Source organism: Cibotium barometz, chromosome 25, assembly GCF_041138505.1.
Source record: "Cibotium barometz isolate CiBa-2024 chromosome 25, ASM4113850v1, whole genome shotgun sequence".
Classification (NCBI taxonomy): Eukaryota; Viridiplantae; Streptophyta; class Polypodiopsida; order Cyatheales; family Cibotiaceae; genus Cibotium; species Cibotium barometz.
Genome location: NC_141070.1, coordinates 46,709,936 through 46,733,502, shown reverse-complemented (window position 1 = coordinate 46,733,502; position 23,567 = coordinate 46,709,936).

The window sequence follows — 23,567 nt, the reverse complement described above, 5'->3', positions numbered from 1 at the left end:
CCTTCATGCATAAAGCCTTATGCATAGGCTATGCATAAAGGCTTTTGCATAGGGCTTTATGCATAAGACCTTATACATAGCTTATGCATGAACCATAGCCTTATGCATAAGGCTATGGTTCATACATAGATTATGCATGAACCATAGCCTTATGCATAAGGTTTTTGCATAGGGGTTTATGTATAATGTTGAGAGATGTAATCACAGTGTTGTGTGTATGTGGGTAAGCACCCTAGAGGTGCAAGATATTGTTGGTAAGATAAGAATGCCACATGTGATATTGTATGGTGTGTGAGTGTTGACCAAAAGAGTGGAAAAGGGGGTGCCACATGGATGATGATGTGTAAAGTGGAGTAAGGCTAGAAAGCCTATATCATTGTAAGGTTCATTTTGTGAATGCAATAGAAGAAGAGATCAAGTGTTGAGTGTGCAATCTCTCTCTCTCTCTCTCTCTCTCTCTCTCTCTCTCTCGGAGTTTCTAGTGTGGTACCATGATCAATCCCATTTTAGGATTGTTAACATGGTATCAGAGCTTGGGTAGGCTCTTGGTCATGGTGAATACTTATGTATAGTTTCTTGGTTATGCATTTATTTTATTAAGCATTATTTTTAATTATTATGAAAAAAATTAGCAGACTCATTGTCATTAGTATTGCATCTAGGGAAAGATTATGCCCATGGAGATTTGGAGATTATGGTGCTGCCCATAGAAGCTAAAAATGGAGATTTTAGTAAGTGTGAAGGCTGATTTAAAAAGCTAAATGAAATAGCATGTTCAAGAAGGCAATAGGTAAAGGAAAGCGTAAAGAAAAGTAAAAGTCAATAGCAATAGCAAGCAAATATTACAGTTCAAAGAGAGTAGAGTAGGTGATATTGTATGGTGTGTGAGTGTTGATCAAAAGAGTGCAAAAGGGAGTGCCACATGGATGATGATGTGTAAAGTGAGATAAGGCTAGAAAGCCTATAGAGTAGGTGATATTGTATGGTGTGTGAGTGTTGATCAAAAGAGTGCAAAAGGGAGTGCCACATGGATGATGATGTGTAAAGTGAGATAAGGCTAGAAAGCCTATATCATTGTAAGGTTCATTGTGAATGCAACAAAAGAAGAGATCAAGTGTTGAGTGTGCAATCTCTCTCTCTCTCTCTCTCTCTCTCTCTTATGGAGTCTCTAGTGTGGTATAACCCACCTTAATTCTATGCTTAATCTTGTGTCTAATCACTACATGATCAATCCCATTTTAGGATTGTTTAACATATAAGACCTCATACATAGCTTATGCATGAACCATAGCCTTCATGCATAAGGCTTTATGCATGAAGCCAATACATGAGCCTATTCATAAAGCCTTGGCTATGCATGAAGCATAGCCTTATGCATAAAGCGTAGGCTATACATAAAGCCTACTGAAAGATCCCTGCCCCTCCGCGTAACGAACTCGAGGGTGCTAGCAATAGAAGTAGCACTTCTTGCGCAGAACCTCTCACTCGGGGCCTTGCCCACGGATATCCGGACAAGAGACTAATCCCTTGGTTTATTCCAAAACCGAACCCAGAAAAACTTCCCTCGCCCAGAAAGTACGAGCGATTCCTCCAGGATATTTTTATTCTAACATAGTCAAGAGCCTTAACTAACCAACTGATCTGACTGAACCAGTAAGTCACATGGTCAGATCAAGGAAAGAGACTTGCACTTGGATCATAGAGACCAACACTTTTTTCCTCGTCAAGAGGCACACCCATTGATTCTTTTCCATAGAATAAGGACTATCCGGGATTTACTTCATCTATCATAACATAATAGAATTGAGTCTCATTTTAAGGATCCATCAATCTAGCCTAACCCCATCTAGTCCCATGGGTTAGCCAACCACCCAACCACTGTAGTGATAGAATCTATTTAGGAATTTGCTTATGTTTTGTCCTGGGTACCAGGAAAAAGAGTTCCCAAGCCCCCTAGCCGGCGCTTCAAGCAAACTTCAAGATAGACACACCACTTCCACACCCAATATGAAATTGCATGTTTCACAGATTCAGTTGTCTTTAAAACAATAATTTAATGAAACCATAGTATCATTGATCATAATCCTCCAAAATATCTAGGTTGAATTCTAATTTCCAATCATTCTTCGTCGGTGTACCTATGGCATCATTGGCAACCATGGTCAGCACCCTCTAGGCTCCTTCGCGCAGGTCACCTAGCGCTTCACTCATAGGCCACATCCTTGGTCCCTCATCCACCGTACCGAAAGCTCACCATTTAAATCCAACCGAGGCTGGTCAAGACCTCGGTCGACCTTGCTACGCGAGACGTCATCCGTTGACTCTCCGTCAGCTGTTGCAACTTTATCACTTAGGTCTCCTCGATCTCATTCTCACAAGATGGTCAAAATGCTTCCCAGCATTCTTGACATAAAACAGTCATTTAAAAACAGATCATAAACAGCATTCTTGACATAAAACAGTCATTTAAAAACAGATCATAAATACAATTTCTAATGAACTCTCATCTTTTCACATTGTTCCACATCATTTCTCGTTATTCCACATTCTTCTACATCAATTCACATTGCTTAATCCACATCCAATCATATGTATTCCCATCGTCCTTCATCCATTCTCATCTAGTCACATCATATTACATCTCATCACATCTATCCTCATCATATCTCATCCATTCACATTTACCCATATCCATTCACATCACATCCATTCACATCTATCCCGATTCACATTTACCCATATCCATCACATCACATCCATTCACATTGCATCTCATCCATTCACATCTATCCGGATTCACATCACATCCACATTTCACATCACATCTCATCCGTTCACATCTATCTCGGTTCACATCACATCACATCTCATTCATTCACATCTATCCCAATTCACATCACATCCATTTCACATCACACCACATCACATCTCATCCATTCATATCTATCCATATCCATATCACATCACATCACATCCATTCACATTGCATCTCATCCATTCATATCTATCCCGATTCACATCACATCACATCACATCCATTTCACATCACATCACATCCATTCACATCACATCTCATCCATTCATATCTATTTACATCACATTCACATCTATTTACATCACATCACATTACATTCACATCCATTCACATCTATTTACATCACATCACATGTCATCCATTCACATCTCATAGCATCCATTCACATCCATCTCATTCATTACATCCACATCACATCACATACATCCCATCCACATTACATCACGTCCATATCTCATTCTCATCCATTTACATCACATCACTTCCTTTCACATATCATCACATCTCAATCTTATCTCATCTCATCACATTCACATCCACATCCATTTACATCACATCACATCCCATCCACATCCACATCCATTTACATCACATCACATCCCATCCAGATCTCATCACATCCACATCCATTTACATCACATCACATCCCATCCACATCTCTTTACATCCACATCTCTTCATATCCACATCCATTTACATCACATCACATCCCATCCACATCTCTTCACATCCACATCTACATCCATTTACATCCCATCCACATCCATTTACATCACATTCACATCTTATCACATCCACTCACATCTTATCACATCCTATCACATTGCATTCACATCTTATCACATCATATTCTCATCTTATTAACATCGTATTCACATTTAGTAACATTTTCTACTTTCAATATCGATGGGACTTTTTCTAAATTTCTGCCAATTGCTTGGCTTAGTTTTACAGGTACTTTTTCTCGATGGATATTTTCATATTCTTTCTCAAATTTCTCAAGTGAAATATATTCAATATTCTTCTTTTGAGTAAAAGATTCATGGGATTTATAAAAATCAATTCTACCCATATTTTCCAATAATGCTCAAAATTCCACTTTTGATAAATACTCATAATTTGAATTGTGCTAAAAATTCCTCTTTTTTCATTTAATTTCTTGGATATCAGTTATCATGGGAATTCCTCTTTTTGCATTTAAATGATTGAATTCCAAATGTCATGGAAATTCCTCTTTTATCATAAAATAAATTTATCTAAAATTTCTCTTTTCTTTAATAAAAATATCCATTATTTTAAATATGCCAAGAATTCCACTTTTACCATTTAAATGATTGAATTCCAATTGTCATGGGAATTGCTCTTTTATCATTTAAATTTTCTCATGCATAAAATAAATTTATCTAAAATTTCTCTTTAAATTAAATATTTATTATTTTAATATACCAAAATTTCTCTTTTTCCATTTAATTACATGGATCTCCATGATCATGAGAATTCTTTTTTTTGCATAAAAATAAAAATACTAAAATTTTCTCTCTCTTTTTAAATTAATTATTTATGCATAAATACTAAAAATTAGTTTTCCATGAATTTGATGAAAATCATTCTTTTAGCATAGGATGTCCAATCCTAGAATATGGTAGGATGTCCTCTTTTCACATTATGCATAAAAATGAGTTATGTATTAATTTCTAAAAATTTTACCATAGCTTCAATATTTCTAGAAAGAATAAGACTTTGTAATATAATTATGATAGAATACTATCCTTAGACTTAAATCCAATTTATGGAATTAAATCATAAGTTTACCATAACTTTATTAGCATAAAAGCATTAAAAAGCCATTTTCTTAACCTCTAGCTTAACAAGCTTAGAGATTGATTTTGAATTAAGAATTTATCAATGAGAAGCATTCATTTGCTAAAGAATTAGTCATAGGAATGACTATTCTTTTGGGGAGAGAGAGATATACATAAAAAGCATCCTAATTAAGCATAAAAACTAACTTTTTTGTGATTAATCATAATAATTCTTATAGAAAGCTTGATTTGCATTGAAAACAATTAATTTGAAACTTCTCAAGCTTGAGAGGGGTTGAGAAGTGAAATCTTTTGAGAATATTAATGAAAACCATGAAATTCCTTCTTACCTCTTGATTTGGCTTGCTTCTTTATCTTAGCCCCCAACCAATCAATTAGTTTAGTATGTTGAGAAGAAAGCTCCAAGGATTGTTGAAGAGAGAGAGAAGCTCCAATCTCTCCAAAAGTAGAGGATTTTTAAGAGATAATAGAAAATATCATTATTTTAATGTAATACTGGCATGGTATAGTTCACAGATTTTTTTACAAAAGACTAAGGATCTATTTATATAGGTAAGGGAGGCCACTAACCAAGTCCAATTGGATTCTAGAATTTCCAGGTTCAGTTTGACTCAATTTGGACAAGATTTGGACCAGCTTGGCTCCCTTTTTGATTTGGTTTGATCCAGGAGAGAGGAGAGATAAAAATATCATAATTTTTTTGAATTAAAAACTCATCCACATGTGTGAATTAAGCGCCTACCTCAAGAGTCCCCCTCTCCTTACCAAGGTGTCAAAAATGCATCATTATTCTAAAATATCTCATTTTTTTAGTAATATCTCATAGTTTTTAACTAATAAACATTGTACTCAATCAAATCTATATCTTATGTGAGCATTTACTCATTTTTGGGTATTTTCTTTTATTCCTTGGATTTATCTCATCCCAACACTTGGATTAATCCAATTAGCCCATTGGACCATAATCCAAAAATTTCTAAAAATGTAGACCCTTAGGCTAAGGTCCTTTATACACATTTTCAATTAATTCCAAATGCACATTGGAAAGTTATTTTTGAATTTCTATTTCAGGGGAATCCATTTTAGACACTAGAAGGATTTTTATATCCAAAGATATCTGAATTTAGGATTATCTCTCTCTAAACTTTTTCTCTCTCTAGGCCAAAACAGGGTAAAACAAGATCTTTCTTCTATTTTAGAGAGGGGAATAATTACAAGAACAGAAGGGGAGGTTCTTACACCTTTACACCTCAAAAGCTGGAGGGAGGAATCTTACACCTTATGCTTGAAGCCTATGCCTTAAGGCTTTATGTACTTAAAACAAAATGCATATAAAAAACATGCTCTAGTGCACAAATGAAAACAAAAACTAGCAAAAGAAAGAGTTTGGGTCTAGGCAACATACCTACTGAAGCCGATGTGTAGAGAGTAAGGGCTCCTGAAATATACACAAAACAAGAAAAAGAACATTCTAAAATTAGTATATTAAGGCTAATTAGGAAAAAAGAAAGCATTAAGGCAACCCTCTTGTGATTTTAGCTTTATGATAGCTAGAAAGAGAGGAAGAAAACCGCCTGAAAAATAATCAGATGCACACACAAACACAGATCCATTAGAAAAGGGAAGTCAAAATCATGTAAAAGAGAGGTAAGGACAAGAGAAACATGAAAAAAAATCTATATTTGAAATCTCGGGCAAGAGGCTATGGTGTGCGTAAAGTAGTGCATTAACAGGTGCTTTCAAAAATTTTGATTCAGAATTTTTTTATGAGCGTTGGTATAAGCATCGGTATAAGAGCATATATTGACACTGATACTGATGCTTATACCAACACTGATAGGTTCTCATGTTGTTTCGAGTTACATTGTATCTTTTGCTTTAACTCCATCTTCTTTGGTTGAGTAGTTATATCATCCAACTTCACCAATGTATCCCATGTATCCTTGGGATTATGTGTGTCCTGAATATGGAATAACATCCCATTTGGCACAAAAATGAGAAGTAACGCATCACTTTAAATGCAATCTCTGTCTAATTCCTGTGCTGTAAGCTGGGCGAGTGTTGCATTCACTAGTGGAACCTTTGGCTTTGTCTCCTCACCTATTCCAAAGTCCTTTCCCTTTAAAAAAGTTTGTCATGCGATACTTCCAAATCCAGAAGTTGTTTCTATCAAGCTTTTTCCTAACAATCTTGTCTGGACATGTCCACACATTTTCTAATTTTTAGCGACAGAATTTGAGACTCAAAACCACTATTTTCATAAGCTCAAAATCACTTGGCGTCGCTCGCAAATTTTGATAAACACATCCAAAATACTCCTCCACTTTTTAGAATAAGCTAAGTCACATGTGGTACATGCATACATCACATGAGCACTCTTGTGTCACATACATCTCGGTTTCAAAACATTCTTTTCTGACAACTTTGGAATTGATATGCTCAAGATACACCAAAAAGTAGATTGAAAAACAAATTTCCAAAGTGATGGGATTTTCCCAAACTCTCTAATATGGTCTTCACTTCATTATTAAGCTTAATTGTGTGTTTTGTCTATGTTTAGCACTTGTGTATAGCTCACGACTCACTATTCTCAGATAGTACTCTACACAGTCAATTAGCACACTAGTTGTAGGCTACCATCTTCTTTGATATTAACGTATAATGCCTTCCAATTTGTTGCTGACTTCAGTAGGCAGTATCCAATGTCTCAAATGTGTGCATACAATGCCATTATAAGTGCTCCAATGGTTTAACCTCTTGCATACATAGCCATGGATGACCACCTCCTTGTTAAGCTACTAATTGCTAGATTCCTTCACAACCAATGCTTCAAATGTTACTATAGCTTTAGATATGAATGCCAAAACCATTGCTAAATTGCCATACATCAACACATCAACTCCTCAAGGCTCCACAATGCCATACATTCACACAAGACTCTCATAGCTTCCATGGAGAGCTTGAAAAACCCTATTTTACTTGCTTTAGGCAACCCACTCTTTGCTCAAACTTTGTCAAATCACCTACAATGTGCTCAAGGATGTTTAGTTATTCTTACCCAATAGGCCAAGCTCTCATATCTATTGATTGGGTGTGCTCCACATCTTCTCTTTACTCCATAGCTTCAATCGAAAGCTCCAAAAACCATAATTTTTCCTCTTGATTACTCACTCAAGAAACCCTAATGATAGCTACCCAGGCTCATGAAAAGAGAATAGAGGGGAGCACTTGAGACAAACATAAAGCATAATTTCTCTTATTTCATCAACACACACCAAGTAGAGAAGCTCCATAGCTTTCTTTCATTGCACTCCACAAAACACGTCACATTTTCCTAATGATGATAAGTTCACACTGAAATAACATAAAGCTAATGTTCACACACTTGGCCAGCTAGACACGGCCATTATTGTCCACACACACTACTAGACCGGTGTCCACACGCTACTACTGTCCACTAGATCCCAATGAGCTTGCATTCTCAACATTGAATACTAGAGTTAATAAGGACACTACTTCATATTATTTTCAAGATATCAAGAAATTTGTGAAAGAATGTGTAAGAGATTCTATCAGAAGGAAAGCCGGAGAGACCATGTACTCTGTGTAGCAACTCCAACAAGGAAAGCTCCAATATTAGACCCAAGAATTCCTAGTGTAGGGGCACTACCTCTCGAGTGAGGAAGTGATAACTCAAGCAGCAAGCAACCTTTCTAGAATCCCTCTCACTAATGATAGTGCAAGATGGCTGGTAGAATAAATAAGAAGGGACTGATCAAAATCGATGGTACCACCCCCTTATGGATGGATGTTTAGCTCAAGAACCAGGAAAATGATTTGAGAACCAGAGCATTAGATGTACAATAAAGATCCAATTCCTCTCCAAAGTACAAAGAGCTCCATGCATATGTTGCCCGAATGGCTGTGGAAGTCATGGAAAGGGCTAGGTTGAGCCATCTACAAGCAAGGGTCATTGAGGTGCAACTTGGTGGTTGGACAATAGAGGGCCATAAAAAAAGATCTTACAAGCCAAGGTATGAAACAAAAGATGTCAAATTTGTGTATAGAGGGAGCACAATGGATGAACCTAACTCCAGGTGTTGGGATAGAATCTAGAAGGAAAGAATTATGTAGGCCTCCATCTGGACAAATGAACTAGTGGTGGCAAGGGATGCATGTGCCAAGAAATTGGGGTCAAGAATTGTGGTCATACTACACCATTGTATCCAAAGTTTGAGGATGAAACTGTCTGGCTATAGTTTTGAATGTGCTTATGCAGGCAGGAAGAAGATTATTGTGAGCAAGAAATGGGGATTCAACAAGTCTACCCAAACCAACTACCTTAAGAAAAAAGAAGAGAATAGACTTTCCAAGACAGACTACTTTAAGTGCAAAGTAAAAAACTTCACGACGATATTATCCAAAAATAGTGATAAAGATTGAAGGAAGATTATTGTGAGTAAGATTCACCAATGGCAAGGGATTCATTCGCTAGTAATTATGGTCGAGCATGGTGGTCACACTACACCATCATATCAAAATGAGAAAGGATAGAATTGGATATAGTTTTGAATGTGCTCATACACACAGATAGAAGATTATTATGAGGAAGAATTTGGGATTCACCACGTATACCTAGACAGATTACCTGAAGTGGAAAGAAGAAAATAGACGATCAAGGTTAAATCCAAAAAACTTCTACCTTAAGTGCAAAGTAGAAAAGTTCACAAAGACAATATCCAAAAATTTACCCAAATAGACTACCTTAAGTGCAAAGTAGAAAAGTTCACAAAGAAAGTATCCAAAAATTTACCCGAATAGACTACCTTAAGTGCAAAGTAGAAAAGTTCACAAAGAAAGTATCCAAAAATAATGATGAAGACTAAAGAAATTGTACTAACTATTGGCATAATGTCCACCGGGCATGCAGGTGTGGTCGGTAAACTAGCGTTCAGGTTCTCACCCACCAAAGAGTGCCAAGTCAACAACATCCCATCAGGGAGGAGTAGCTTATTTGTAATAATTGGATGAGCCATCCTTGTTGAAATATGGTGCCCATCATGCCATGTATGGGGCACATGTATGTGGGAATAAGGCAGAAGAAGATTAGGATGCTATGAAATCGGAAGGGATGCAAGCTAAATTAATTGAAAATGTATCCATATTTAAGAGGTGCTCACACAACCATCTTCAACTCAACTTTGTTTCCACATGCGGCTCCAAATTGAATTACGTCTATTTATTTTGAATGTGGCATTGTGCAAATTTCACACAATAAAATTGTACACTTTATTTTATTGCTAAAATTCATGTTTAGAGACTTCTTTATTCCTTTATATCTAAACTTGGTGTTTATTATTTGAGGCATTACATCCCCCCTCCCACACCCTACCCACCTCAAAGGGCTATATAGGTCTTTAGAGGTAAATGGTGTCTTAATTATTTGAGCCCTTACATTTCCCCCCTCTTCAAAGGGCTGCTATGTCGTTAGAGGTAAATGATGGATACTCTAAGATTAGCTTATCCCTATCTTCTCAAGTTGTTAACCCATTTTGGGGTTAATAGGAGTTTCCACTATATGTCTATATCAATTAGCAAATACAGAGACACCAAAAGTATATTAAGAGATTAAGGTTATGTAAAAGGGGAGGAGAAGGGTGTGTGTGTGAATGGACTTATGGTCCACTAGCTCACCTATTTAAAGGTGGAGCTAGAAGGCATTTTATGAGCATGAAGCTTAGTTGTATTTTGAGCAACTTAATAAGCAAGATCTTTTCTTGTATTTTGTGAGTCTCTCTCCTCCACATATTTGATCTAGCATGAGCACCATGAAATTCTAACATGGTATCTAGAGCTAGGCAACTTGCAAGGTGTAGAATAGGTCAAAAAAGTGGTTTTTAGAGTGCATCTCATCTACCCCCACAGCCAGTGGAGACCTTCCAGTAGAGCAGCTTGAGGAGGACGAATCTCGGCGTGCTTTCAACTAGGAAGATGAAGACGACTCCTGGGTGCTCAGTTCTGTACCTCCAATTGACAGGTTTACCTCTGGAGGCCGCGGCATTAAGATCTGAGCAGGCCGGCACTGTTTCTTCTGCATAGTTGCTGTCGTAAGTTGCTGTCGTATAGCCATTCACTATTTCTTCTGCACAGCTGCTGTCGTACAGCCATTCACCGTCTGTAGGCGATTATAAGCAGTGTGATCTTAGGGCTTCTAAAGCCCATGACCTAAGGGCTTAGGATTACAAATCTCAGCCCTAAAATGGTGGGCTGAATCAACCGTGGGAGTGAAAAAACCAGGCGTCTACTATCTTTTTCTCCATGAAAGCTTGCTCAAGTTTGTTAATAGTGTTCATAAACACTAATAGTGTTGATTAACACTAATGAGGCTACTAATCCAACAGAGGGGAGCCATTCCAAAGTGTTTCTAAACACTAAGAGTGTTCTTAAACACTAATGGTGAATCTAATCACCAATGCAAGTGTCATTAGACGTTAGAAAAGTGCTCTTAAGCACTAATAGTGTTGCTAAACACTAATGGTGATCTTAATCACTAAACAAAGTGTTATTTGACACTAATGAAGCTAACCTCCATCAGAATTAGTGGTTGGGCACAAACCCTAAGTACTAAACCATAAGCTTCACCATCTTAATCTCCTTTGTTATGCAACATCCTTGGCTTGATTAAGGGTTGTTGCACTCTCATAAGCCTTTCTCCTTCTACTTTAGCCAAAACATCACAAATTTCTCATTTTTTCTTCTTCATAAATCAGCCCATTACTCTCTGATAACTTCCTTCAATACCCAATGTCAAAGGACAACACCCAAATTAAGAAGTTCTCAGGAGAGGGCTTCCACACTTGGCAAGTCCTTATCAAGTACAAGATGATGTCCAAAGGTTTTTGGCCATTCATCTCCAGCACTAAGGTTATTGATCGAACTAAGGCTGAAGATATTGAAGATGATGAGAGGGCACAAGCCATCATCATGCTTCATCTTGATGAGGCTCTCATTCACCATGTGGACCAGCTTCTGTTGACTGCAAAGGAGAAATGGGATGAGCTTGACAAGCTCTATGGAGCTCGTGGTAAGAATTCCAAGATCTCACTTAAAATTGAATTTTTTAGCTTGGAACTCAAAGAGGGAGACATCATTGGAGCTTTTATCTCTCACTTGAAGGGCCTTATGGCTCAACTTGCATCAGTGAATACGAGAATGGATGAAGATGATGCAGTGGCTGTTTTGTTAAAATCAGTCAAGAAGGCGTACCCTACCTTAGTCACCACCCTGAAGAACATACCGAATCCCACCCTTGAAGGAGTCATTCAATCTTGCCTTGATGAAGAGCAGAGGCCAAAGAGAGGAGCTGAATCTTCAAATGCAACAACTTCATCGAATATCGAACAAGCTTTGTCACATCAAGTGATCAAAGTAAGGTGTGTCCATTGCAAAAAGGTGGGTCATTTGGCAAATAATTGTTGGATCAAGTATCCCAACAAGATGAAATGTAACACATGTAAACAAACGAGACATATCACTTCTAAATGTCCTAAAAAAGAGTCAGAGGCTAACTTTGTATCAGCCTCTGACTCCAGTGGAGAAATTATTTTAAAATCTCAATGTAACCACACCTATATTCCTAACCTTGTACGCCTAATGTTATAAAGGCAACCTATGTCCAATACCACCTATTCCAATTTTTTTCATAGTTGGTATTGAGGGGAGGTATTAAGAGACTAAGGTTATGTAAAAGGGGAGGAGAAGGGTGTGTGTGTGAATGGACTTATGGTCCACTAGCTCACCTATTTAAAGGTGGAGCTAGAAGGCATTTTATGAGCATGAAGCTTAGTTGTATTTTGAGAAACTTAATAAGCAAGATCTTTTCTTGTATTTTGTGAGTCTCTCTCCTCCACAAATTTGATCTAGCATGAGCACCACGAAATTCTAACAAAGTATATATGATCAATCTAGGAAGCAATGATGTCCAAACCTAGAACTTGGATGGACACCAAAACTAGTTTGATAAGATACTTATGACAATTCTGCTCGAGAGGATATGGGAACAAGCTAGGATGGATTCCTTTTATCAATGTACTTTAGATATATATTATGACATTAATAGGCCACTTATGAGCCTTGGGCATCTAATTAACCATAGTTTAAGTGTGTGTGAACACTAATGGCCTTGTGTATAAGTCACTTTCTCTCATAATGCAACATGCTCTCCCATTATGCAGCAACAGAGTATTGCTCTTGCTAATCACCTTCTCTAATGCATGCTAGTGAGTGTGTATAAGTGATTTGATGTGAGAGGAGGGATGAGGGCCCCATAGTCCAATGTGGTGACAGTGTGGAAATGCTCTCCAAAGATGCAACAAAAGCTCTCTACTGAATGCTAATGAGTGTGTAAGATATTTAAGGTGACAGAAGGGACAAGGACCTAAAGTCTAACAAGAGATGGCGATGAAAACTACTACCCATAGAGGTGTTGAGATCTAAAGTGGTGTGCTCAAGCTCATCCCACTGGAAAGATCCCCATAACAATTCTAGCTTGCAAAGGTAAGCTCTTATAAATGTGTTTTTAACACAGTGACCAAAACATGCTATAATGTTTTTGGCAGTGGTATCGAGGGGAGTGATCCCTTGGCTTTTTCTATCATTTGTTCTCTAAATCAATGCATAACCCATTGCCATACTCTATAGTAGTGGATTAATCACGCAAGCATGGAATGCCCCCACCTAAGACTAAGACAAGGAGGAATCTGGTTGTGCATACTACGTGAGCATGGGAAACCGTGATACTACCCATTTCTACAAAAGTCAACCTCAGAGGCAACAGAGATGCTAATCACACCAGCTCCACTCACCTAACACCGGGCTTTTCTTGCTCCACTGATAAGACCGATGCTTGCCAATTCATCTTACCCGAGGTAGTATGTGCCTTAAAGAGGATTTCTAAGAGTTATGGATCTACCCTTTCTGCCTTTGATATTGCCATAATAACCACCCATTCCTAGGGTAACCCCCATGAACCAATTGACCCTAACAAAAATACTTGAGGGGGAGGAAGAGGGAATAGGGGGGATGCCAACTACCTAGAAATGGGACATGTTAGATACTATATACGATTTCTAATTATGTATATCGACATAGCAAGACCCTTGTATAGACTAATTATCATCTTTGAGTGGACGAATAAATGTTAAAAAGCCTATGACACTCTCAAGAAAGCCTTAGCAAGTGCACCAATTCTAAGATCTCCCAAGTGGGATATTATTTTCCATGTGCACATAGATGCCCTGGCTTTTGCAATTAGCTATGTTTTTGCACAACCAAGAGAGCATCCTATTAGCTTTGTTTACACCAATTGAATGACATCAAAAAGAACTACACCACCATAGAAAGGGAAGGACTCTCGATGATCTTGGGAATATGCACAATTGGCATGTACATGCTATGAGCCTTTCCAAGGTCATCGTGAAATCAAAATCTAGAAAGATCAGGAGCCATCTTGGGTTATTCTTCTCGTACCCACAAGACTTATTGACCAAGTAAAGAAGTGCATGATAGTCTACAAAAAAACATGAATTTGTTTGCACCACCAAAAGATAATGGCAGTATTTCTTTACATCATAATGGCAAGCCCCTAGTCTAAGCGGAGGATGAACTACCTAATGCCTCACTATTAAAACTCTGCACCATTTTGGAATCGGTTGAAGAGATTGTCCAGCCATTATTTGGCTAAAGGTTTTCCCCAAGAGAGACCCCTTAATCGAGACAAAGCATAGAGCCTTTATAAAAAAGGTAGCCCCCTATCAGTTGATTGTGGTATAATTGTACAAGTTAAGCCAAGACAAGATCATGAGGTGCTTTCCTTAGGAATTCAAATACAAGTTAGGCCAATATGGGATCATGAGGTGTTGTCCTTAGGAATTCAAGTGTAACATCAATGTCCTTGAGCAAGCCCACTCCAATTTAGTTGGTTGGACATTTCTTGGGTAGACACCACTGTAAAAAAAGTTGGTTAAACATTTCTTGGGTAGACACCACCGTAAAAAGTTCCGTTAGTAGGCTTGTGGTGCTCTACTTTGTTTGGAAATGTAGTTGAATTTATAAAAAAGCTACGATGAATGTCATCGATTTGTTAGGGTTCACAACCACCCATGAAAAAATGCATCTATAACCATTGAGAAATGCAGCATTAACTTTGTTGGATCAATTAGTGTAGTGGCTTGATGAACTCAAGTGCAGTTTATCATTGTTGCCTTCTACAAACTATTGTACCAAATGGGTTGAGGCTCATGCTACCATAAAGGTTGATACCCGGGCAATATCCGAATTTCTTTATGAAATAATTACTAGAATTGGGTGTCCATCCTATAACTAGTAAGCGATATAGAGACTCACTTCATCATTGATGTAATCAAGTTCTTGCTGAGTGAATTCATCATAGTACACCGCAAATCCTCACCCTACTATCCCCAAGCCAATGGCCAGGCTAAGAGAACCAATAAGATTATATGTGCTATCCTAACTAAGATAGTTGAAAGCCTCATGCACAATGACTATGGAAATAGAAGCTACCAGCTGCTCTTTGGGATTACATAACTACCTACAAAGGTAACCATCAATGCCACACCTTTCAACTTGACATACATAACACATGCCATCATGCCCATATAATTATTAGTACCAAGATTAAGAATTGATGTCAAGTAAAGGTTGATATGAAATGCCCTAATCAATCGATTGTTTGAGTTTGAACGCTTGGAGGAAGCTAGACTATGCGCCGTCTATAGAATGATAGTCAAAAAGCTAAGGCACAAGGAGTGTTTCGATGAAAAGGTCAAAGATAAAGATATCAAAGTTGGGAATATGGTCTAATGTACAGCAACAAAGAACCAAAAGCATAAGCTAAAGTACAAAGAGATGGGACCGTCCTTGTGTGTAGACCATCCCACAAGGATCTACACATATTGAAAGATTAACGGTGTGGAAATGAAAGGATTCTTCAATGGTAGAAAACTTGGACACTACTATGGCCCTTTAATTGTGAATGGCTTGAAGACCATTCATCATAAGAAAACTTGGACACTACTATGGCCCTTTAATTGTGAATGGCTTGAAGACCATTCATCATAAGAAAGAGGAAAAAATAAAAGAAGCTGTAATAAAATGAGAGGCCTAATGAGAAGCTAAGGCTAGACAAGAAAAGTTACACAATTGTCATATTTCTATTAACATGGCCCAAGTCATTGACTTAGAAGAAGAGGACTAGGGAGTGAAGCCTACCAGGGCATGACCACAAAAATGGTCTAGAACAAAAGCTCATGCTCATTGACATGGGTGCTAACCATAACCTATTGTCCAATGCAACTTGGTGTGCACTACAACACGTTCTTAACATCCATAAAAGACAGAGTGGAAGGAGTAAACAAATTCAAAACCTCATGTGCATAGGTTTGTTCACTACTACACTTCGCATTGGAAATAACCCCTTGGAAGGAGTAAACAAATTCAAAACCTCATGTACAGGTTTGTGTATTGCTATGTTTCTTTACATTGGAAATAACCCCTTGGAAGGAAATTTCTATGCTATGCCTATATTTACAATCATTTGTGGAAAAGTGTTTCTCAAATGTGGATGGATGGGGCACAATCGATACCAAATAGACTAGGACTCACAAACTGCTACCTTGCAACTAGGATAGGTAATTATCCTAATGACATATGAAGAGACAATTTCTTGTCAAAATTTAACACCAAGAAACCATTCACCCATCAAATAAGTGCTCCAACCCATTGAACATCCAAAGGTACTCCACACTCCAACCATGCCCGCATCAACTAAGTGCTCCAACCCATTGAACATCCAAAGGTACTCCACACTCCAACCCATCAAATAAGTGCTCCAACCCATTGAACATCCAAAGGTACTCCACACTCCAACCATGCCGCTTAAAAAGAGGCATGTTCTACTTGATTGCCTAATAAGCAAGATACACCTTTGCCACCGTCAAGTACACCCCCTCCCCCTCCCAAACACAAGTGGTCCTTGCAAGAACTAAGTCTATTAACAACAATCTTGCTAACAATTCTAACCTTGCAGAATCAGATCCACAAGTGGCTCCCACTAGTTCCTAGCAACACCAATGGTTCCATGATGAAGGTGACAAAATGTCCTTGTTAGTTTTGTGCAAGCTCTTCTACCTTGCTAACTTTTGATGGCACAACATTGTTTAGGTATATTTAGAGGCAACACTCTCCACATCTAGCATGTTTAGTACTTCTTGGTTATATTTGGAGGAAATACTCTCCACATCTAGCATGTTCAGTACTTCTCGATTATATTTGGAGGCAATATGAGCTCCACATCTAGCATGTTTAGTACTTCTCGGTTATATTTGGAGACAATACTCTCAACATTGTGCAAGCTCTTCTACCTTGCTAACTTTCGATGGCATGTTCAACATTGTTTAGGTATACTTAGAGGCAATATTCTCCACATCAAGAATGTTTAGTACTTCTCGATTATATTTGGAGGCAATACTCTCCATTTCTAGAATGTTCAATACTTCTCACTTATATTTGGAGGTAATACTCTCCACATCCACAAACATGTTCAGTACTGCTTGGGTATATGGATGCAACACTCTCCACATGCAGTAGGAGAAATGAAACTAATTCTAGATTTTCTCTCAGAATTCTTTCCTCTTCATCATTTTCCACACCATCCACCATGAGGTTCATACCTTGAGCATACAATGGCTTATCAATTGGTTCTACCTACATCTTAGGGCATATACTCTTTACATGCAACATGAACAATGAAACTAATTTTAGATTTTCTTATAGAATCATTTCCTCTTCATCATCTTCTACACCATCCACCATGAGGTTGACCTTCAACATAATTGGGTCCACCTACATGTTAGGGCATAGTAGGAGTTTAATCTCTTTTTCTTTCCCTCCTTTGTGATGTTAATGGTGCCTTTCTTTTTATTATGCTTAATCTTTCCATGTTTGAGTCATGGTCTTTCAAGCAACATGGGGTATGCATTTACATCACTGGTCATTCTCATGATCACTAGATTAACTTGTGTCTAGATTATCTTGTTATCTCTCTGATCATTCCATGAGGTCTTACTCGGCTTTGATCTATCATTCTGATGTTGGCACTACTATAAGATCTTTAGCCTTCAATGGTCAATTTGATACTCACGCCATCGACATAAGTGTTGAAATCATAGTCAAAATAATCGTCTACGTTCTACTCAAAAAATTTGTCAAAATGTGTGTCTATGATAACGTCGATATAAGGGTTGAAAACATTTTTTTTTTGTTTTTTGTTTGGTGTGATTTTGAAAAATTTTCAAGTGTTTTTAGTTCTCATGGTCCTTATTAACCCAATTTTTAGTTACTTTTCAAACAAATACAAAGATATGTAACAATATTTATAAGAAATTAATATGAAAATATTTGTCTACCAAATCTTGCACTAATGATCCTAAATACAAGAATATATGTAGAAATATTTACAAGAAATTTTAAGAATTGTCTACCAAAGCTTGCATTAATGGTCCCAAACGAGAAGACCATTAGGAACTCAATGGAGTCTTTTTGGGCCCTTTAATTTGCCATGAGGTTATGGAAACGTTTAACTTTTTGACAAATAGGAGCCCGCCATGTAAGCAAAAACCAATGGTTTGTAAGAGAGGTGTAAGAGTGGTCAAAGGGTGCACTTTTTCCCCCAAAAAGGAGAGGGGGCAATTTTACAATTTTCGGACCTCCATAACTTCTACATACAAGCTCCGATTTGAGCAGAGATTACAGATCCGTGATCTACGCATCAAGAGCTTTCCATAGATATGTTACATGATATGGTTTTATCTGCTAGATTTTAAATTCCATTTTCCCCCCAAAATTTAAATTCGAATAAAGTAGCCGTTTTGAAGCTTCTAATTAGAAAACGTTTCTTCTTAAGAGAAAAGGTTTGACTCCCTTAAACTGCCAAATAAAAGGGCCCAAGAAGACTCCATTGAGTTCCTAATGGGTGACAAAAACCAAGTACTTCTTATCAAATAAAAAAGAAATAAGATGTTATAGCTCATCATCAACTCTCTCATACTTAGCTAGATCCATGGCTCCAAATACATCTATTTCTATAAAGGCCTCTCCATCTGCATCTTCGTCAATGGGTGGAACCTTGTTTGTTGTAGCAGTAGAAGGTAATTTATTCATATCATTCTTTTCTATTTCAGGCATTGGAGGTGGTTGTGTTGAAAGTTGTTCTTCTATTTCTTTTTTGAATTCTGAATTAGCTGTTGTGTTTGCTTCCAATTCAAGTTCTAGCTTTTCAATTACTATACCTTCATTTGATTCTTCTTCATGTTCAACTGAATCAATATCTGATTCGCGTGCTTCTTGAGTGGCTTTCTCAAACTCTACTTTATCTGATATTTCTATATCTTCATTTTTTTTTAACTACGTGCATCAATTTGGATTACAAATAACTACCTATGACCTCTTGGGTTTGCCTTAAAGATGAATTGTTCACAATACTGTAGTAGTAGTAGCACTAATCTATCTCTTTGGTCTGTCCATATCTTTGTGGACTCTACTTCAACAAATCCGCTCTTATCTCTATGCATGGTTGCTTGTGGTCCTTGAATCACCACCTTGAACCACTTCACATAAAAAATGAACATAGAAAACTTTCTGAACCCAACCTTGATAATGTCTTGTATCGTTCCACAGTAATCAAGCATGCCAATTTCACTATTCAGGTCACTTGCACTTGAATGAATTTCTTGCATGAAATTAGCCTTGACACTACAATCAAATGTTGTTCTATTCTTCTCTATTTTACTCCACTCAAAAGTGACGATTGCATGGCCAAAGTGCATCAAATTCGTGATACTACAAGCAAAAGAAGATCATGAAATTGTATGAAAAACAAAAAGTTATACAAGACTATGCCTTACGGTTTCTCGTGTACATATAAAAACTCGCTTACATGGTAATCACAACCATATGCAAGCTCCTCCTCCTCATCGTTTATAACCTTGCTCACTGTGTTTTTCATGTCATATGGTTTGTTGAAGCCATCTACTAGAAAGAAATTATGGAAGTTGAGCGAGTTAATCTAGGTATGGTAATGCTCAGGTTGTTTGAATCTTTCTAAAATTCAAACGATCTCGGACTCTTTTGCTCTTTGCTAGGTTATACATCTCAATCCATTTCTCCATAGCACATGAGTTCAGAAGGAAAAATTTATGAATCTTCTATCACAATGCCTTATCCATTGTTCTTTGAAAATCTTGTCCTTGAGTGTAAGACCCCTGCCCCCCCCGAACTCAGGAGTGCTAGCACAGTGAAAGTAGCAACCTCTCGCACGGGCAGGGCATTGGAAAAACTTTCCTCACCAAGAAGGCACGGGCAATTCATCCAGGAAAATCTTCTAACAAGAATTCATCTAACGAGGCCAAAAGCCTTAACTATCCTATCTATTTTGACCAAACCTGTAGGTCACATGGTCGAATCAAGGAAGGGACTTGCACTTGGTTCATAGAGATTATCGGTTTTTTCCCCACGAGCAAGGCACAACCATTGATTCTTTCCCATAGAGCAAGAATCTCCCTGTGACTTACTTAACTATCGTGACTTAAACCTAACTGAATTTTGTTATAGGAATCCACCGATATCCAGCAATATCCAGCCTATCCCTCTTTATAAAAATTAGTTGTGTTTTGTCTTGGGTACCACGGAAAAGAGTTCCCAGGCCCCCTAGCTGGCACTCATGCAACTATATTAAACAGACACACCACTTACACACACTTACACACCCAATATAAAATTTCCTTTTTCTAAGATTCAACTATCTTCAAGACAGAATTAGAATAAAACCATAGTGTTTCCATCATGATTCTCAATGTTCCAATTCCATTCTTTTACAAACAAGTCTCATCCGGACTCTCCGTTGAAGACCAGCTAGTCAACCAACAAGATCCAATTTCATAGTTTTACAGTTCACTTAAATAATTCTCTTATCAATCCATGAATATCTTCCTCGACATAGGCATGGGTGTCCTAGCATTCGCAAGCCCGTGCATCGCCTGGTCAGAACCCTCTAGGATCCTCCTTAGATGTCCTAGCACTTCACTCAGGGATCGCTTCGTCAACCCTCACCCATCGTACCGGAAGCGCACCATTTTCAACCGTACCGAGGCTGGTCAAGACCTTGGTAGGCTTTTCCGCGAGAGATGTCCTTCAATGACTCCCCGCTAGCTATTGCAATGTAAACTCTCCTTAGATTAACAATAAGCCAAATGCTTCCTCTAGCATTCCGGCGTAAGATAGTCCTTTACGAAAACAAAGTTTCTATGCAAGTAAGAATTTCCCATTGAGTTTGATTTCACAAGACCCTTTTTTTTCTCGAAACCCAAAATTTCCCAATGAGAATCACGAATCTCGTATCTCAATGATCCAACCGAAGTTCTAACTTATTTCTAGACGGTTTCAGGTCTTAGGGAAAACTTCTCTAAATCAGCCGGTTATCCATTCTTCGTACTGAAGAAAGATTTGGCTTAATTTTTGATTCAAGAGATGGGCATGCATATTACTGACCCACCTTTCTCACGTGGTCATGGTCTAGCACCGAATTACTTGAATTTATTTTCCTAAAGATATTTTCCATTTATCTGATAAAATAACTGTGATTTCTATTCATAAGGGTAAATATGCAAAATTATAAAAATTTGTTCTTCCTTGGACATAATAGAACTATAAATAATTCTATTCGTGAATAATAGAATTTGCATATTTCTTTTTCCAATGATCCTTTTAATGAATATGCATACATAATTTATTTAAAATATTCATATAGAATTATACTAAAATATTCTTTTCTCAAATTGGACCTAGGCATCAACATGCCATAAATTATCTATATCAAAATATGATGAAACTTTCTCTTTTGATACCAAAATTAATTTATGCAATTTTCTAATTAAAGATATGATGAAAATTTCTCTTTTGATATAAATAAAAATACCCATGTATATACATACCATGAATATACCTATTTTAAAATATGATGAAAATTTATCTTTTTAACCTTTAAACATTTATGCATACATACTATCAATGTATATTCAAAATTGTAATAGAAATCCTTCTTTTAGTATTTAAAATATTTTATGCATAGAATATTGTGAAAATTCCTCTTTTTGCATTCTTACAAATATGCATAAACCTTTATTCTCTAATGATAAAATTTTTCCATAACTTCCTCACATTTTCTATGAAATGTGAATCCTTAAAGTTTCACTTTTAATATTTAAAATGTTTGTGCATAGAATATGATGAAAATTTCTCTTTTTGTATTTTTTAATTTATGTATAAACATAGTTACATAAAAATATGGTGAGACTTCCTCTTTTGATATAAAAATTGCTCATGCATAAATCTAAGCATAATTACATTTAAGCATCTTGTTTATTAAGAAAAAATACCCAATATCACTTCCATGTGAAAATAATTATAAGAATGTTAGCACAAGCTTTCTTTCACCTTAGAATGAATAAATATGATTTTTCTTAACAACAATAAAACAAGCATAAATGAATTAATCCTCATTAATCTCCATATCTAGCTTGTTACTATTAAGTGCTGTACTAGTCAACTCTTCATCTTATGTGAGAATTTACTCCTTTTTGGGAAATTTTCTTTTATTCTTGCATTTTTCTTCTTCCAACACTTGGATCAACACTATTGGCTCTTTAGAACACTCTTTGGACCTTAATCCATAATTTTTTGAAAATGTGGACCCTTAGGCTAAGGTGTCTAATGCACATATTCAATTAATTCCTAATGCATATTAGAAAACTCTTTTTAAACTTTTGTACTAGTCAACTCTTCATCTTATGTGAGAATTTACTCCTTTTTGGGGAATTTTCTTTTATTCTTGCATTTTTCTTCTTCCAACACTTGGATCAACACTATTGGCTCTTTAGAACACTCTTTGGACCTTAATCCATAATTTTTTGAAAATGTGGACCCTTAGGCTAAGGTGTCTAATGCACATATTCAATTAATTCCTAATGCATATTAGAAAACTCTTTTTAAACTTTGGTTTTAGGGGAATTCATCTTAAATAAAAGGAATAACTTTATATCCAAAAATATCTTAAAACTATATTACCTCTCTCTAGAATATTTTCTCTCTCTAGACTAAAAACAAAGGAAAACAATGTTTTCTTGCATTCTAAAATAGGGGATGGTTAGAGGGGACTAAGAGGAGAACTTATACATCTTTTAGGGGCTGAGGAGGAACCTTAAATTGAGGCTCTTCCATAATGAGTCGATCATCCTCTTCTTGTGTCCACAGTCGTCGTGGCATATCTGGGTCTAACTTATTAAGAAATTATGTTATGTATATAAGAGATTCTTGAACAATCCATCCCATTGCCATACTGCCCTTAGGAAGAGCTCTTTGACAAAAAAAACCCTTACAACCTCGTGGTGGCTATTGAAACCTCGTCAAACCACATGAACCAGTATGTGCAATTGAATGGTCAAAAAACTTGTTGGTGGAAAGAATTTCTCCACCCATTAACTACTGTAATGGAGTTTAGATAAGATGCTTCTAATGTATTTCTTCTAATCTCCTTCTTTAATATCCATCGTACCATTACACAAATCTTGTATATATTGTCACTCTTATGTCCTTGGTGAGGCAATCAATACTGGCTATTAACAACACAAACTGTATGATTTTTTTGCAAGTCATGAGAATTCAAACCACTAAGCTCTTCATCTTTTGCGAATGCTTCCTCTTCAAGCAATGCATACAACTAGTAGGAGTGATGTAATTATTTGCACATTGTTTCTCTTCTTTGGTCAAGACACAAGGTGCTCTAGGGAGAATCAACT